The following is a 16297-nucleotide window of genomic DNA, read 5'->3' as shown; positions in this document are numbered from 1 at the left end:
CAGATTAGTCCGTGTTGCATCATTTTATTACGTTGTACCAGGATGTAATACAAATAAAAAAACCTCCACAGAACCTCGCAGGAGAATCCACACAGCAAATTTAAAAATATGCTTTTCATCCCGGCTTCATGTGACAAAGTAGTGAAGAACGCCGGAAGAAAAACTTTGGGCTTCCAAGGGGAAAAATCTGAAAAGTGTGGCATGCATTTCTACTCAATCCACTGCAGAACCAACGTCCAGTCTGATTCCAGCTGAAGGTCTTTTGGAGAGATCTGCTGGACAGATTCTCAGTCTGGACTTTGATTAGGCCATTCTAACACGAATTTGCTTTAATCCTGTACATTTCAAGGTACTTCATGTTGTGAGCTCAATATGAGCTAAAGTGTGACACGTATGGTTAGCTTACCAAATAATTGTGTTTAAAAATAACAATGGATGATTGGGTTTAGGACCGGATCACTCAAAAAAAGAAAGAAAAGCAGAATACACCGCCGGAAAGAAAACGAGGAGGAACTTACACGATCAGAAGAATTCATGTCTGCTGCTGGTGTTCTCACTAAAACCAGCGCAATGGAGCCGATAGATATTTTTAGGGGGTGTCAGAGTTTAGGGGGGTTGAACACAATTTCAAGCCGTGCTTTCAGATTTTTAAGAAGTGAACATTGATGCTCTACTTTGTCTGAAATCCCAGTGAAACACGTCGAGTTTGGTGGTTTTAATGTGACAGAATGTCGACGTTTCAGCGGTTTGAGCACATCTCGGCTGCAGTCGTCAGACTTTCTTTCCTTTCTGTCACCTGTCTCTGCACATTCAATCACTCCCAGAGAAGCAGAGAAATGGCCTCCATATTCCCACAGGCGAGACATAAAGAGCCGCGAATGGATGGATGGCAGGTGGCAGGGGGAGTGGGGGACGAAACCAGCAGCTAAATTATTGAGTGACACTTTGCTTTGAGACGCACAAACACACTCGTAAAACAGGAAAGTGAAGGCATTAGAACGGTTAGCCTCCTGAATGCACCCGACAACTCGAGTACGCGCTAACCGGCGTCAACGCCGTCCGACCGGGCCGGGGCTGTTAAAACTTTTACGCTGCCGCTCAAAGGGACGCGGCGGCTCCTGAGAGGCCGTCTGTGGGTGAGTGGCCCTGTCATCGCCGCTAATAAATAAGTAAATACATGAGTGGAGTGGCTGAGCTCGGTGCCTCACTGCGAGTTTTCCCCTCGTAAAGACTCAGTAAATTGGTGCCCACACCTGCGCGTGTGTGTGCCTGAGAGTCCGGAGGGAGGAACAGCTTCGGTTTTGCCACCGTTTTCCAGGCTTGAATGTGCCAAAGTGGGATTTTGTTCACTTAAGTTACTTCAGGTCTTGATTTTCCGTGACAAGGCTGGAGCTCACTGGGTGGGCTCGGGCCTAATTCGGTACATATGAGACAGGATGACGGGCGACTTGCCACCGTCGACTGAGACTCGTTAAGGTCTGATCAGAGAGACACTCGCAGCCAAGCGGCTTCCTACGCTGCTGCAAGAGCAAAGAGCTGCAGAAAACACGAGATTATCCGACACAAATCGGTCAAAACCGACTCACCTCAGGTTTACAATCTTCAAATAAAATATCTAAAGACATGAACAGGATTTAAATCACGCTGCACAGAAAAACGTCAGCTGCGTTTTGGGATCTGGACAGGGCTGCAACGATTAATCGGATTAATCATGATGAATAATTATTATTATTAAATAATCGTCAACTAATTTAGTAATTGATTAATCGTTAACTGAAATATACAGAATCAAAAAAGGTTATTTGATGAAAGAACAACATACTAAAGGCAGTAATTAAGCTAAAACCGCACTATAAATATATATATAAATATACTGTTTCAATTTAAGATAAAAGAAAAACCTTAAATTTTTTTAAAGTGGTAGTTTAGAAGGATTGTTTTAGCTGCAGATAAAAATAACCAGCGTTCGCTAAAGGAATGCCGTTACTGCATTTTAGGCAGTAAAATGTTCATTTTGTCATTTAAAAAAGGAATTACAAAATGCAATGTTTGTTCCTGATTTTCTCAACTGGCGAAAATGCTTTTATGACTTTTTACTTTCATCTTTTCATGATGTAAACGAAGCATTTTTAACTGCCGTGTTACTGAAATGTGCAAAACAAATAATCCTGAATTTGAAATTGGAAAAAAATTCCAAGAAATCTGAAAATATGACTAATTTACTGCGTGCAGTTTAATGACAAAAATCACTTTTCTTTAAGTAACTGGTGTCCAAAAGAAACGCGGGTCATGCAGTCATAGCTATAACCTAAAAAAAGTGATAGTTTTCTTTGTCACTTTTATCATAATTTCAATCGCAGCACAAAATATTGTGATAAAACTTTAAGTCCACATCGCCCCCTGCTACGTAATATCATGAATTAAACACGAAAAACAGAAAGAAAAGGTTGGTAATCGACTCCTCTGGTCACAGACTGAAGCCCTTTATGATTCGTACAGCAGAACTGACCAGATACCAACCGAACGCCGGTTAAATGTCTGGATGTGTCGGCATTACGGCGCGCACTCGCGCTGCTGCTGTATGTGTGTTTTCTCATTGTAAAGCCTGCTAATTGCAGCTGAGACTCCGTTAATTAACACAAAGAGAGGTCTCTGGTGAACGCACGGGCTCTGTGAGTGTGTCACGAGTTTTCATCCAGCTAAGCTGTGGGACGCAGCGGCCTAATCAAAGCCTTTTAAGTCCTGCCATGCTCACACTGGAGGATTAACCGAAGACACACTTTAGTCGTGGAAAACGAGACAAGCGAGAATCAAGCCGGTCGAAAGCAGAAAACAGGAGTGAATACAGAGGAATCTCTTGAAAACCAATAAATCAGACAGTAAATGTGCGACATTTAAGTAGCTCAGACGTAAACATGGCGGAGTTGGACTGGATGTTTGGCGCTCTGGAGGAACGACTCGATCTGCCTCAATGTCTCCGTCTTCCCTTTGTCCGCCCCGCCATCTTCCTTCGCTCTCTTTTTGTTTTGGGTTGGATGGGGGGGATAACTTTCTCCCTTTTTATTATTCCTGCCAATTTGGACAGAAGCCCTGGTCAAAAGACAGATTACACCGAGTCGCGTATCAAACCTAATCAATCTTCAGCCCCCGGAAGGCATCACTCTCCCAATGAATAATTACCGCAATCCAGTTACGAGCGGCCGCTGCCAGAATGTTGCCATCACACACCCCATCTCTTCGGATCTGGAACCCGTGGCTGATTAACCGCTGAACTTTGAGGGGAGAAGTTTGCGATGGCGTGTGTCCGCGTCGTAGGGGAGCGGGAAAGATGAATGGTCCGGTCGCAGCAAAAAAAAACAAAAAACGGCTGTTTTCATACAGAAACTCGATCTGCGTTAAGTTCAACCGGAGCCTGCAGGGAGCGAAGTGGAGCTGGAAGGGATGAAGGTTTGGGTTGGGCCGTCAATGTCAACGCGTTAAGGCACGCGATTAATCCGAACAGTTTGATGTGTTTATGTTACATCATTCAGATTAATCCAATTACCAACCTGAAAGAAAGGAAGAGGATTAGGCCACTGGTAAAAAAAAAAATTAAATTCTTACTTTAATCTCCGAATTCTGATTTAAAAATTCTCACTTTTTTCTAAGAATTTGAAAGACATCAGATTTTTTTCTCAAATTTCTGACTTTTATTTCATAATTCTGACTTTTTTGTCTAGAATTTTGAACATTCTGACTTTTAATCTCAGAAAACTGAGATTAAAGAAATTGACCTTTTTTCCCCAGAATTTTGAGATGAACAATTTCTGACTTTTTTCTAAGAATTAGAAAAAGAAATAGACGAATTCAAAAAAAAATCTGAACTTTTCTCTCATATTTTTTATTTTAATCTCAGAATTCTGACTTTTTTTTCCAGAATTCTGAACCAAAAGTCAGAATTCAGGTTTTGTAATGAGATTAAATTTTTTCTCAGAAAACTCAGAATGTTTGATTTCTCCGATCAAATATTTCTCTTACCAGAATTCTGACTTTTTTTCCCCCTCAGAATTTTGTTTTTAAATCAAAATAAATTCAAATTTATGCCAGTCTATTATGTAAAAATCCAAATAAATAAATAATTTATTCTTAGCATATAAAAATAACTACCCTTATCATAGGATTTGTAAATCTGCACTTTATCCACACTGAAAACACAATTATTTGGTCATTTTAAATGTAATATTGTACTAGTCTGATGGTGCATAAACAACTAAAATATTTTGTCTGTGTATCTAATGTGGATGTAGAAAGCATCAAGTTTGTGTGTTTTTCATTCTGGAATCGTGTCGAAGGCCGAAAACAATTTGACTTTTTCTTTTGGTAACTCCACGTTGCATCGAAGGAACTCTGCAGCAAAGACATAAGTAACGAGAGATGAGGATGATTAAAGGGATGGGATGTCGGGTGAGAGCGTCTGAGAGGAATAAATGATGAATGAGGAAATCATCATGTTGGTGAGGCGCTGCTACCAGCGGACAGTCACACGCTGTCAGTCAGTCACTCAGCCGGCGATGCGTGATGTACGAGACGTTTCATCAGGAGCCTTTCTTCCTCGACGCATGAGAGGAAGAGCTGAGGGTGGAGGAAGAGTGAAACGGAGGCGTGTGCAACTGCAGGGCAGCTGTATTGAGCGGAGGAGGGTGTCATTTAGAAAGTGGCTGGCTCAGCAGCGGCCATTAGCAGCACTGTGACACAGTGGACCATCGAGCAACCAGACAGCGGGAGAACGAGGGACGAACTGACAGCAGCGTCACCATGGAGCTCAGCTGGAGCTGCAGGAGCTTCGCTGCTAATTAAATGTGTCATTTAAGGCCATAATTATCAGTCATTTTGTCTAAATACATCACAGAGTGCAGAAAGTGCCTTTTTTAATGCTATAAAACCAATCTGGCCTCGTGAAAAAGTATAGACTTCTCTAATTAAATTGTTACCACAGAATTTGTAAATAACTAGATACACAGAACATAAAATATATCTAAACAAATGGCCAAATATAAAGGAAGTTAAATGCAGATTAGAAATAAAGTTGATGTGGAAAGCAAACCAAAGGTAAAAGAACTAAAGTCAAAACCTAGAGAACTGCAGAGTTACTGGGCAAAATGATCGAGAGTAAAACAAAAAACGACTTCTGAACAAACCAAACGACCCATCACACACAAGACATGATGCTGACCCCCAACACCAGTGGGGGGCGCACTTTTACTAGCTAATGCACTAACAATGAGAACATTTTTCAGTGAGCACTTTAGCATTTGTGCTAACTTTGAAAACATTATGTGCAGATAGCTTCCAAATAAAATTAAAAATCTGTGTTGAAGTTTTGGCCATTGACTTAAAAAAATCCTAAAGCAGTCAGACGCTGTCCAGGCTGAACTCAAAATGTCTCGCTGGAGACCAGCACCGTTCCCCACCCTGCTAGGGACAAGGATGTACCGAAAACGGTTAGCTAGATGTGTTGAGCCGCTAACGCTACCGCTAACATGCTAATAGGGCGGCTAATTTTTCTGAAAGGACTTTAGCGCTTTTGCTAACTTCTGAAACGTTTAATGCACTTAGCTTTTGAATAAAGTTCAACATCAGTGTTGAAGTCTTCAACTTAAGAACTTGTCAAACACTCAATGTTTTTATTCATGCTCTTATTTTGAAATGTGTGAAGACTGTCTACACAGCAGTTCTGTTTCCTCTCATTCGCTCTTCTTCCCCTCCAATAACTTTATTTCAAAGAAAAAACATGAGAACAAAATAAAACAGACTGAAGAAAACATAAATACAATATCTAAGGGCATTATAAAATGCGTAAATGACGTAAAAATTAAACTTAGTCTTTTAAGGGCAGATGAAATGTGTATAGTTGGTGCTTTAGCATTAGCTTCTGTTGGTGTAGTGCTTTAGCGTTAGCAGAACTAATGTTTACAATTAGTGCTTTAGCATTAGCACAACTAACTCTTTAGTTAGCAAAACTAAATATTTGGTGAAATGAAAATACAAACCAGTTTTTTGAAAGCTGTGTGTCCCGTAGATCTGACAGGAAGCTAACACAGGGCCATCATGCCGACGGTCAAACAGCAGTGTGATGGTTTAGATCTCCTCGGCTTTTTCCTCAAACGAAACCTTCTGGAGGAGAACATCCAGCTGTCATTTTGTGACCTTAGCCGAAAGCGCACTTAGCTTACGCAGCTGGACGATGATCCGAAGCAAACCAGCGAGGCTTCAGAGCGGCTTAGTCACAGTTTGGGTTTAAATCTAATAGAAATGTTGCGGCATGACTTTAAGTTGTTCATGCTCATAAAAATCTTCTAAAAACACTTCTGCAAAGAAGATTGAGCAAAGATTCCTTCACAGCAATGCAAAACGACTCATTACCAGTTATCACAAACATCTGATGGCAGTTCTTGGCACAACCAGATATTGTGTTTAGGGGGCAAATTACTTTTTCACATGGGGCCAAGTGGGCTTGGACAGCTTTTTTTCCCTTAAGAATTGAAATCATTTCAAAATTTTGCATTTGCTCCTCGTTTGATGAGATAGATTGATGATCTGAAAGCTTTTTCCACAGCACTGCAGTGAGACTGGAGATTTGTTCTTTGCTAAATCTGAAACTGCCCAGACAGTGAACTATGAAGGGAAATGTTTGATCCAATCATTGTTTTTAAACAAGTAGCTCTTAATCTAATTACAGCGTTTTATTGTTTCTATTGTTGTCTTCTGTCCTTCCAAAACCTTGAATGTTTATTGATTTTATCTCTACAGAAATTTGTTGCAGCTGTTGTTGTTTTAAAGTGCTCTAACTGTTGAAACTATTGAGCAAAAGTTTTTAGCAACCAGTCATTTTGTTCACCTTCCACTGGGACACCTGATCTTAATCGATTTTTTTCAAATTTGCTAATTTTACGCACATTTTCTGCTGACTGTGCAGTATGTTCTGGAATAGGGAAAAATGGACAAATGGTTGGCAATAGGGACTCAAAACTATTGCACAAAACTGAATCATTGCTCCCACTTTAACACATATCTATGATTATTACCATATGTGGCAACTTAAAAATATCCTTTATGCTACTCTTATGAAATTCGTACTAATATTTATACTATTATCAGTAATCTAATATTTTAATCCAGGGAAGCCTCTCATAACCTTATGCTGAAAGACCAGATACATAACCCTGGAATAATAAAGCTGCTCCAGTGCCGTAAACTATCCAGTGTCCCACCGCAAATAACCGATTTTAAACAAGCCGGGATAAAAAGAGAGACAAAGACATAACTGAGAATTACTGAGCCTGTGAAATTCCTTAGACAGCAGAACTAACAGTGAAGGTTAAACACTCCAGAGTCTGAGTGTTGGCAGACACAAAACACCGCCACTAAATGGCATGAGTGAGACCTCTCAACCAATCACACGTCTTCGCTCCCAGGTCTCATCGGAGGGCGACAGAAAACGATCCAATCAGGTTTTCTGCCCTCCGTGCAGAGAGCAACGAGGCGCCGTTTAGGTTTACTTCAATCAAACGGAAAAGACGACGAAGCAAAACATAACAATAAACAACCAATGAATTACACTGGAAATTCAATAACTGTGCAGCAAAGCAATAATTGGAGACACACAGAGTTGGGAAAAAAACGCCAATTGGTTGATCAGCAATAGTTGAATAATTATTTTTTATTTATCTTATCGTCTGTTGACGATAAGATTATCCAATTGATGTATTGGATAAGATCACAATACTTTGATCTTTTTTAATTCTGCACCTAACAATTAACCAAAGTATGAAAAAATGAAAACTACTACAACTACTAACAAGTAAACTAAACAATAACTAATAATAACTAGTAAAAACTAGCAACAAACTAACTAAAACTAACCGATTTATACAAACAAAGAGTCACAATGTAATAAATCTGTCCTACAATGAAAAACTCAAAACTATAACACCTGTGCTTTAACTTAGTTTCACCTTATTTATAGTGTTCTAAGACATTTGCACAAGAAACTAAACCAGAGTTATTTGGTAAGATTTTGTGTTTTTGCAGAGTTGTAGGAAAAGGACACATTAAGCAAACTTTTTTCATTTCCTTTCACTTTCCCACAGCCCCAGTTGCCTGAAAGCGCGTTACCGGGGACAGTGCGGTCCTATCGGAGCGACAGGAATTCACAAACACAGGGGGCAAACCAAGGTTACCGAGATGGAGGGCCCAGGCACGCTCCCAAACGACTCGGGCGGCGTTGCGGCCAGCGCAATCTGGGGTCCTTCTGCTGACTCGCCATGCTAGGACTCATGTGAAGGGAATGCGAGGCCGTGTCGCGGTCCAAGTTCTGGAGGAGTGCGGAGAGAGAGACAAACTGTTTGAGGAGGACGGGGGTCGGCGAAGGAGCCCGACGAGTAAACTCTGGCCGCCATCATTCGTCAGTCACTTCTTTGTGTTGGAACGGGCCGCCGCGCCACACCCCGCGCTACTCCGGCGCAGGCCAAGTCTTCCTCCACTCCAACAGGGAGAGACATTAGGAAAAGAATAATGGCTATGGACGGCAGCTGCCAATTTAGTCTGAACTTATTTATCTCATTTAGAGTCCGTTTGGAGGGATATACACATGGCAGCTTCTCAGTTCCCACAAACAGAGGAGGAGAGGCGGCTGGCGAGGTAGACCAAGTTCCCTCATTGAGTTTTCCTTGACCGTAAAGAGAGAAGGGGGGGTTAGAGGTCTGCCAAACCCCAAAAATTGCAGTCCTGTCACCACCGGCTGCCAACTTTTAACTTTTTAAACTATTAAACAAAGAGGCACATGTGCAGAACAGCACTTAATGTAAAGAACGACAGCTCACATCCAACCCAAACCCATGACATGACCCCCCCCTCATAAAAACACATCACATTTACTCTAATTAGTTCTGGTATTTCCAGGGCTTGTTTGCACAAATTGGAAATGTGTGATTGGAATTAAAATACAGCATTGAAAGGGGGTTCACCGTATCCCTCTGTCAGCGCTCATACGAGAACAATTTGGTGCAACAGGGAGAAAAAACACAAAGAAGAAGAAAAGAAAGGTAGTAAAACAGACAGACGGAAACAGAAAGAGGAAGAAAAGGGGAGGGAGGTGCATTCCGCTTGGCCCAAAGTGAGAGGCTCGGTGGGTGTCTGAGGGCTTGAGCTGCCAGTAATTGCTTCCATATAGGACTGGTCCACGGTCACACTCACTCACTCACTCAGAGCCATGCAATAGTATTCATACCGGCACAAAACCCAACGCAAACTGCTTCCTTTAGAAATCAATTATCAGGCCCGAAATCTGGGTGGAACCTTCAGAGCCACATAAATATGGTTACAAAGTCAGACTTCTATCACCTGGAGAACATTTCCAGGATTGAGGTCACAGCAAAATCTAGGGAAACTCGTCCATTACCAGAGGTGGAAGAGTATCCAAAAACTGCACTCAAGTTATAGTAGTGCTACTTCAGCAAAGTAAAAAGCAGCAAGAAATTACTCAAGTAGGAGCAACAAAGTATTTGGCAAAGATTCTACTCAAGTACTGAGTAACTGATCAAATTATCAATCGACCAATATTTAAAAATTACATAATCAGGATGACCAAAATATAAATGTTGAAGTTTTGGGGGGGGGGGGTTTAGCACCAAAATTACAAAAATTAAAAAAAGTAACAAAACAAAACAAAAAACCAAAAAAAAAAAAAAAAAAAAAATCTGAATTTTTTTCCAAATCGTTTTCTTTCAATAAGAAACTGATGAAACTTTAACAAAAACAGCAGGTGTGTGTCTGGAGAATTTTTTTTGATATTCAGTGAGTAGAAAATCTAGAAATTTCACTCAAGAGTAGAAATACTTCATAATAGAATTACTCACGTAAAACTAAAACGTACAGCATAGTAAAATACTCCTAAAAGTAAAGTTACTCAAGTAAATGTAACTGGTTACTACACAACTCTGCTCATGCATTCATCAAATCAATCACTCCAGCTGCAGCTGATCCAGAGCGCTGCAGCTGGCGTTCTGACTAAAACCAGGAAGTAAGAGAACGTCACCCAGTTCTACAGCCCTCCCACTGGCTCCCTGTAGCTCAGAGGCTTTAAAACACTGTCCTAGTTTATAAATCACTGAACGGTTTAGCACCACAAACCCATTAAAGATCTGCTGCTGTTGTACCTTCCAGACCTCTCAGGTCTTCTGGGGATGCAGAGCAGAACCAAAACCAGAACCAGAAACAAATGAGGAGAAGCAGCATTCAGCTTCTATGCACCACAAATCTGGAACAAACTTCCAGAAAACTGTAAAACAGCTGAAACACTGACTTCCTTTAAATCTAGACTAAAAACCACGTTGATTTAGAAAAATAACTAAAACATCGACCAACATTTTGATGAGTAACAGTGGCACTTTTTATAACTTCTAATGGCGTAAAGCACTTTGTTGCTGAAATGTGGCATAAAAAACAAACAAAAAATGCTTCAGCATTAGCATAGCTAGTGTTTATAATTAGCTAACACTAGTTATCTACCCTAAGAAGAAATCTGAATAACTTTAACTCTCTGGCAGGAGTGAAATGAGGCAAAGGTTCACAGAGTTGCCCCTTCATTTAGCAACTTTTAAATGTTTTAACTTGTGAATCATCTTCCTCAAAGCGAAACAATGGACTCCATAACGTGCTAACAAATAATAGCATGCTATAATATTCGGTTTATCTGAGGATTATCTTTGGTATTTTCAAAGACCAGGTGAGAGAAATGAAAACGTTTTTGTGTGGAAAACCTCACGCACAGCAGCTGCGTTTCATTTCTTTTCGTCATTAAACTATTTTTCTGAAACGTGGATGTTTCTGCATGCGGTTTTCAGTCGTGCTTTTTGATGTCTTTATTTTTTCTGCAGTCATGACTTCCTGTACTTTTGCCCTTGATTCGGTGTAATCAGTTGAAATAACAACGTCTCTTCAGCGCAGCTCAATATTTATGTTTTGGCCATTTGAACACAGTAATAAGCTTACAGATTACTCATACAGTTTGGAAACACTTTGTATTTATTGGACCTGAAGAACAAAATGATACTGCGCTTGCAAAGTAAAATGGGATGAAATTGTCTTATTATTATATTTTTTGTTAATTTCTGTGATTTTTATTAAGCCAAACTTAAATAAATTGTATTATCTAATTGTTTTGCTCCAGATTATTTTTATTTTTTATATTGCAGTGCAACTTAGACATTTTACAGTTTATGCAGCTGCAGACTTGAGAAAAAACAACATATCTGATCCAACATTCAGATGCTGCTGTTCTTTTTGAGTAAATCAATGCCATAATGTTTCATAACTGCTTCCGTCTTTGTTAATAGTAAAAACAAACCAATGTGGATCTCAGAAAGTGTGGCATTGGTGAATTTGCAAAAAAAAAAAAAAGTTTGGATTTTTATTTTTTCAATTTTCAAAGTGAGATTATACTTTTTGCAAACCCAGATTGATTTATTTTGGGGTTTTTTTCCCACTAGGGATGCCAATAATGTGCAAGAAACTGTCAACATACACATATAAAGCAACACTTTATATAAATTATAGATTACAAGTATCAGAACTTCAATCATCATTAAAGATATAATAATCTATTAAATGCTAAAATTAAACACCTTTTCTCATTTTACTGCATTTTGTGCAGCATTTGCAACATAAAGTTCAGTATAAATACAAACTATCGTTATGTATGCGTCCTGTATATCTGCATTTTGACCATGCGTGGCTCTCATCGTACTGTTTCCGTCTTTTCCCAGAGACACATGCGCGCCCACAGACAGTCATGATTAATAGAAGTGGGATTTAAAAAGACTGCAACAGTCATCCTCTGCTCCGCTGCCAAAAGAAAACATTCAGCAGTCAACATATGGAGACACACATGGCTGAGCTACGCTGAACCCCCGTATACTAGCCTCCCATGTCATGAAAAAAGTAAATAAATGAAGAGAATCTCTTCACTTTATTGCAGACGTGTCATAAATTGGCTAATACTTAAAGACGGAGAAATGCAGAGAGGGACGCTGCACTGAAAAAGGAAAACAGGTGATCCAACTTAAATATACTGCGTTCAATTTGACCTACTGTGCTTCCTTCTACGGGCCACACAAAACAAAATAGTTTAGTTCTTAGATAATGAGATGTCTGTCTGCTCAGTTCTGTCTGTTTTGAGCTGCTTTAGGGCGTCTTGTCACTTTAAATCCAAATAAGCTGCTGCTGGCCACGCCCCCAACTCAACGTTCACACTCGGCTGCAAACAGATGTGCAATTATACAACCATACATCTCCGAAAAGCAAAAGTGGAGCCTCCTGCACAACAGCAAGAACGCAGCAAGTGGTTTCTGGATGGTAAGTCAACAACAAAACACTTGTCTTTTCCAGCAGACATTGTACATACAGAGGTAAAACCAGCTGACCAAACGTGCTGGAGTTCAGTTTGGATTGCTAGGTAGCAGGAGGAACTCTGCTGGGGTTGCTAGGCAACGAGGCGGGCTTCACTGCGGTTGCTAGGTGACGGGCAGTGCCTGCTGATTTGTGAGGTTTTTGAAACGGCTCATTTTCCAGAGATCGAAAAACATCAACTCATTGGCACAAAAACAGCAGAGTGGATTTTTAAGCACTTGGCTGTTTTAAGAAGCAGCAGAAACCCAAAGGGAAGCATAAAAATGTGCAAAATCAAAAATAAATTCATCTGAGTAAAGTTAAGTTTATTAAGTTGTAACTAAAGTAAGTTTGACAAGGTTAATTTTCTGAAGTTGGAGCTCCTTTCTGTTTTTTTCAGTGAGTGAATCAAACAATTTATAACAGCCATTTGACCAGGTGCATAAACGGCGCAGGCTCACACGGCCTTGAAAACAGCCGACTACATAAAACCGACTCCTAACTTTACTGGGTTCTGGTGGAGTTTAAGCAGCAGATGGACCGGGTGCGAGCGCTCCAGGTTCAAAGCGTTAATGTGAGCGAGACCACTCGAGAACGTTAACATGGCGAGTTGAAAAGGTGCGACAGCCACTAAAACGAATGAGGTTACTGCGCTTACCGCACACACACAGAAAGACACACACTTCAACGTACAGCCGCGGCTCCCACCCGAGCCGTAACTTTAATGACTGTGGGCCTGTAAGACCGAATCGGCTCGGCTCACAAATCAGAGGCATGTGGGGCTGAAGATTTCCAGCGAACAAGCGCGCACACGTACAGTATGTCGGCTGCGCAGGTGTGAGTCTGGAAGCTGGAAAACAGCAGAGACAGAAGAACTTGACTGCCCTCTCCTGACTTCATTTGTTCTTTAGGGAGTCCCGGATTTCGTTACAGAAAGTGAACGTTAAACACTGCAGAACGCCGGACGTTTGATTGAAAACAACCATCAGTCCTAATATCCCCCCGGCCGCCAGCGGGGTTCTGAACAGGGCTCCTGGGGGGCCGCTGCCGCAGATTGGTGCACGGCTTGCAGATGCACAGGATGTGTGGGCTATAGGGGTGGCTGTCACTGCATCAGATAGGGGAAGCATACAGCAGCCGCGCAGGTAATGATGCCGGGGCCACTGGAGTGCAGGGGAGATTTGGCTGATCACATCACACACTCTTCACGGCATTCCACACACACCACACACACACACACACACACACACACACACACAAGTGAAGCTGCACAAGTTAACAGAAAGCAAACTGGGCTCGTTTCTTTTGCTCCGTCGCCTTTTCTGACTCCACAACAGTCAAACATGTTTCACTGATACTCAGAAGCTGCTCATATCAGACTCTATTTAAACAATGAAAACTTAATTTTAGCTTTTCCAGTAACAGTCCAGATGCACCGATTGCTTATCATCCAACAGGAATTGGCCGATTTTCATGTTGTCAACCGAAGTTACATGAAGGGCAGAACTTTACAGACATTCATCCAAACCACAATTTTCATATAAATTACAGAATTTCATTTTTTTTGTTTTTGTTTTGTCAAACTACACAAGATCCAGGCAAAAGCAAACTGACATTCACCTGAAGCTTTTAGTAAGTGGTGCTGAAAGTCCTAGAGCACATTTTCACTCAACAGGACCAACATCCACCAACTCCTCACTGCTGATCACGACTGAGAGCAGCTGATCGTTTCCCTACGGCTGAAAAAAACGGATTTGTTTGGCATCACTCAGTGGGAAAGTAAAAGGAACAATGGGGATCTAAAAAGGAAAAGGATTAGGGTCACTGGAAATATACATACAATAAAATATGTGGCCTGATCTGATGGTGTACCCTGAAGATCCCCTCACACCATGTTAGCTAACGCAAACTGTTGTTGTTCATGTAACTTTGTGTAACTGAACATGAAGGAAAAGGCTACAAACGTAACATTTAGAAACCAATTTCTCTTCACTTTTGTCCCAGCGGTGTGACCAAAGAAACTCTAAAACTTTTAATCTGACGAGCCAAACACCTTCCGCAGAAACGTTTTATAGTCAGACGAAACAACCATTAAGCTTTTGGGTCTAAGTGACACAAACTATGACTGAAGTATTAAAACTTGTGGCTTTCAAAACAAATGCTGCCAGCACTAACTGTTCAGCATGGTGGTGGCAGCATTATGCAGTGGTGCCGTTTTGGAACCAGCAGAACTGCATTTTGTTTTTAGTCAAATCTACCAGCTCTGCCTGAAGTGTGGCATAATGTTGCTGCACAAAATGGGCGTTTGAGGTTCAGTTTGTTAGGAAACAACAGACTAAAGTCTCCAGACTTGAGCACTGCAAAACATTTTCCACAATCTCAGAACCAATACTGGATGTATCGTAACTGATTTCTTGTTCCACACGAGGATTTATTTTTGGATAAAGATGTTTGAAGTAGATGAAGAAATAAACAACATTAACTACTTGCAAACTGCAAATAAATCATTGTGAGGCAAATTATTGATTTAGAAGCTGATTTCCATCTTAACTGAGCGAAAATGTTTAGCTTCTTTTGGAGCAAAAGATCCTGGAGTGAAATTTATATTCTGCTCACTTATCACAAAATATTCATCAAACCATATTTAAAGAAGACAAAATATAAAAAATACAACTATTTGAAATAATATGCAGCGTTTCAAAACTTCACATGGTGAAGTAGCTGAAGTATTTTGGTCATGTGAAAACAAGACAAAAATCACAGCTTTAACTACTGATAAAGCAAATAAGTAGACCACACAGATTTTATTAACAAAAATCCTCCTTTTTTCCATCATGAAAACATAAAGCAGGCATTGAATGTCAGTTTTTCCTCTGATAGCCGTTATTTAGGTGCTCCAGTTGGCAGGACGTTGGGCTGTTTGGCAGCAGCGAGCGACTCTGAGGAAATGTGAGAAAAATCCCCCTCAAATCTATTAGATGTTAAAAGACAAAACAAGAAAGGCTTCATCACGAAATGTAATTTCTTTAGGATAAGGCAAACCGATCACGTGCTGGAGTAAAAAACAAATCAGGAAATCAGCTGGTGTTTCTGCACGGAGTGTTTGGGAAGTTTGTGGTGTGAAAGAAAGAAAAAAGGACATCGGAGCTCATTCAGCGTTTCCTACCTTGGCCCGTTACCGCACAAAGCCAAAACCGCACGGCGCAGGCCTCGCAGTCAGGAGGTCTGCGTTGGGCGCGCTCGCCGCGAGGCCTGCGGAGACGGCCGGGTCTGTTTCAATTAGGGCGAGAGCGACGAGAAAACAAGCGTGGCTAAACAAAAGAGGCTGGAGCGGGGCAGAGACGGAACCCAAACACGCCGTGGACGCAAGGACGGCACATCCTGGATGCGTGGGACGCATGCGGCTACGCGGCCATGCAAGACGCTGCCAAGAGGCCAAACAGTGGGATTAGCTGAACACAACACTGACGCGTTGGCCTGCGTCTGCATGAAGGGGAGCGAAGGCGCTGTAAACAGTTTACAGGGGAACACGGGGTTACTGCTCCGGCTGTGTGTTTACACAGAAATACTGTGGCTTTGTGATGGGTCCACTCCTCTCTGATTGAGACAGTATCAACAAAGACACACACACACACACACACACACACACACACCCCCACACACACACACACACACACACACACACACACACACACACACACACACACACACACACCTACACACACACAGAGCGGGAGCAGAAGGTGCTGGTTACGATTGGAGAACTGGACGAGGAGACTGAATTTCACAAACATGTTAAACAAACCAATGCAGTCCAGACATCGCTTCATTCCTCCTCTGAGTTTAACTGTTTTTTTTATTTCAGTTTTTC

The 16297-nt window shown here is 41.2% G+C and overlaps 1 protein-coding gene and 1 long non-coding RNA gene across 2 annotated transcripts in view; both read right to left on the bottom strand.

The window, feature by feature from the left end:
- Positions 1 to 16297, bottom strand: part of bnc2 (basonuclin zinc finger protein 2) — a 222604-nt gene that overhangs the window by 147909 nt on the left and 58398 nt on the right. The gene's annotated exons all lie outside the window — the stretch shown is intronic.
- The window catches only part of LOC103472898 (uncharacterized), a 30536-nt gene that overhangs the window by 2636 nt on the left and 11603 nt on the right, over positions 1 to 16297 (bottom strand). The window lies entirely within an intron of this gene.

The sequence above is a fragment of the Poecilia reticulata genome, chromosome 1 (assembly GCF_904066995.2).
Source record: "Poecilia reticulata chromosome 1, P_reticulata-male-v2, whole genome shotgun sequence".
Classification (NCBI taxonomy): domain Eukaryota; kingdom Metazoa; phylum Chordata; class Actinopteri; order Cyprinodontiformes; family Poeciliidae; genus Poecilia; species Poecilia reticulata.
Note: the sequence above shows the minus strand (reverse complement) of the source record. Positions and strands in the feature narration are given on the sequence as shown.